We start from the raw sequence: 3,562 nt of genomic DNA on the forward strand, positions 1-3,562 counted from the left end.
AGTAATGAAGATGCATACTACATGACACTTTTTATTGGCCATCCCCAGGAGTGGCATGATTTTCTTCCTCAACATTAGTCACAGAAGGAGCTTCTGCTAAGCCTGAACTTTCTACATCTACCCAGAGTGAGCAGGCGGGTCCTAGACCCAAGTGCTGAATGTGACACCTACCCAGTGAGTCCATCAGGCCAGGAAGACAGAGGTCTCGAGTCACAAAGACCAGGCAGCCAGCACAGATCATTGTTCCTCCTTTAGTTACCATATTTACCCAAATCCAAGGTAACTTTGATTTTAACCCACCCCCAACTAATTAGATTCGACACATGGAAAATTTGTTATAATTTACCATGTATAGAATCTAATTATTGGAGGGTTGTCTCCCCACACCTGCCCCTTGCCTCCCACCCTACCCCATTCCCGTGGTGTGCCTGTGCCCCTGCCACCTGCCCTCCCCACCTCATACTGCCTGAGCCCCTCATCCCCACTGCTGTCTGCCCCACATTGTTTAGCGTCAGTTTAGGACTCGCTAGACCACAACGTGGTGGGAAACAGTGGAGGGCAGCAGCTGTAGTAGCAGCTGCAGCCCAGGCCTTGACCCTGACATATATTTGGAGCTAGGGTTGCCAATGCCTCTACTGTCAGGCCAGAGCAGGGCCAGAGCTGTATCTAAGCATACACAGCAGTGGCAGCAGCTATGACACAACACGCGGGTGATCAATAGCAGAAAAGCTTTAATAACAATACCACAAGCAAGCTTATAAAACCAAATGACAAAAAGACTCCTTCCTAAAATAAAATGAGCTACTCCACAAAGTCCTAGTACATATTTAGCAGCAATAGTGTTCTCTCACCAATGCCAGTGAAGGATGCTGGTCCCATCTTGCAACTTTGGCCAAGCAGGATCCATTGCTGGTTAAGCTGGGTGCGATGTAGCACTGTTCTCTCTCTCTCAGCTTCTCCTGGAGCGCACACTTTCCTTGCAAATTCTGTTCTTATACTGTTAAATTGTACAACTTCAAAGCATTTTTCCTTGATAGTTGGCCAATTAGAGTCCAAACAAACAGGGAGGAAAAGATGTTTATCATCACACCATAACCATTAATTGTCTGACTCCTGTTCTTGCATTGTCTATGTGTAAACCTTGTGCATCTCTGCAGACCCTGTAATTGTAGGTCAATTTACAGCTGATGGGCCTGAGCAGCCAGACTGGATACTTAGAGGTGTCACTAAACCTGTCTTGGGGTATTTCAATATCAATCGGGCACATTTGCAGTAGCTTGTACAAGTGATGGTTTGTTTTTCAAACCCCAGACAATCAATGAATGGTTCAGACTTTTTAACACCCTATACCTTAGGATGTTTGGTGAGGGAAGTGTTTGTCATGTACAGGACATCTGTTCTGTATTTTTTTACAAGTTTCTCTTACGATGCATATTTAGCCTTCTATTCCCTGGCGGGCTATGCACACAAGTTCCAGCTCGTCCTCTCTGGCCAGGGAGAGTCCAGAGCAGGTGCAGAGTGGGCTGGGGTTGGGGCTCAGGCTGTGAACTGTTGGCAGTAGGGGGAGGAACCACAGGGCACACGGGATCCGGGCTATTCAGGGTGGGCAGCACTGACCAGCCAACTGCACCTCCCCAGAACCACAACAGTGGCCCACAGGCCCAAACAGTTGCCAGCCCCTGGCTTACATCAACGTCCAGCATATACAGAAGACACAGGGAGCACAGACAGAGGAGGGAAAGGCGGAACTGAAACAGATAGACACCTTAAAACTCATATAAGCAAAGAGCAGAGGACAAGGAAGCATTCTCTCCGCTCCTTTGCAACTCCCTAAAGGAAGCTGGGAAACAGTGGTGCAGGCCTGCTGCAGACTGGGACAGGACATGGGATTTCATGTAATTACGTAAAATGTCTATCTTTGATTACTTAGTATGGTAAATATTTCTTTTGCAATTAACTCGTGTTTATCTGCAAGAAGAGACATTCTCCGTTTGGGACAGGTGTCTCCTCCTGATTTAGTTTTGTCTCTGTTGTTTTTCCGTGATTTACCTCATTTTCCAAGGACACGTGGGTTTTTCCTGGTGGTTAATCAGTTTCTAGCTACATTCCAAACTTCATAGAAATGAATAACCTCTTGTCCCCGAGGAAGGTCATTCGGTCCAATTGGAACTTTCTGGTACCAACAATGAGCAGCCTGATTAACAGGATGTTCCTGGCAATCACTGCTGGGGACTCTCTTGATTTCTACAACTAAAAGAATGCTTTGAAGATGCGGGACTAAGGGTATAACACAGCCAGTGAAACAGCTAACAGCGCGCTTCAACAGTGAGAAATCGGTGACACCAACTGCTGCCGTGCCCAGCTTATGTGAGAAGCTGAAGAGAAACAGACCACCTCATAGACGCCTGTCTGGTGAGAAATCATCACCTTATAACTAATTACTGGACTTTGCTTTGGTTCGGGCTCACTTGACCTGTAATACTTGTAGTAAATAAAGCCTTTCTATCACTCATTCAATGAGGTGTCATGCCAATCCCTAGGCTAGTCCAGAATCCTAGGTTTCTATTTGCTAAAATACCCCCCACAACACTACCGAAAGACCCGCTCCCCACGGGTCCATTTGGCGCCGGGTCCTTCCCACCGACACCGCCACCGCGCTGGCCACGGCTGCACTATGCGGCCCTGCTACACTGGCCACCCCAGGAGAGCGGTGACTGTTCATTCATGGGGTGAGTAGAAGGGCCGGGGGCAGGTGGCACGGAGAAGCACCAGCTCCAAGGCTCGAGGAGGGAGTGGCCAGGTTACGGCACTGCGCACAGAACCCCCACCTGCCCTGCATGCCACTTCATGCCCCGCCCCGCATGTGCCCACGGGAGATCCCAGCCGCAGCACCGCTGCCTCCACTGGGCAAGCGCCGGCCTGGCAGCCACGAGGGCCATGCACAGTGCCCTCAGTTTGCTTCACCCCGGCCCCCTCAGGGACCACCCAAACACACAGACTCAGAGCTGCCGCGCATGCCCAGATCGAAAAACAGCGCTGGAGCCAGGCTGCTGTTGGAGCGCTCCCGCTGTCCACAGCAGGCAGAGGGCTGACACCAGTGATAAGCACCCCTTGTTTCAGGGGCACCTGGCTAAACCCCTAGGGACAGAGGTAGGGCTGGAAGCCATGTCCAGCAGAGATCCCTTGAACTTTTACTATGCATTTTCTACTTCAGAAACAGCTTTGTGTTCTGAAAAAAGTATTTTATCTAACCAAGGGCATACAGTAGGTTGTTTAGGCTGGGGGAGATTGCTTGTTGCGTAGTTGCTGATTGCTGGCCTCGCTAGAAGAAATACTGTATCAACAAAGTTCCGGAGCTGGAAGGGGGGTTACTTGCTGGGCTTGCTATACATGTCATCACATCAGCAGGTTTAACCTGTTACGTAGCTATATAAGGCAGACGCCCACTGGGGTGGGGGTGCTTGCTTTGCGAACGATTGCCAAGCACCACTTTCTGCGCAGAAATAAAGTTTAAGTTGGATCCTTCACCCCTGTGTGTTTATTGGCACAAGCACACCGGGCA

Source organism: Alligator sinensis, unplaced genomic scaffold, assembly GCF_000455745.1.
Source record: "Alligator sinensis unplaced genomic scaffold, ASM45574v1 scaffold1170_1, whole genome shotgun sequence".
NCBI lineage: Eukaryota > Metazoa > Chordata > Crocodylia > Alligatoridae > Alligator > Alligator sinensis.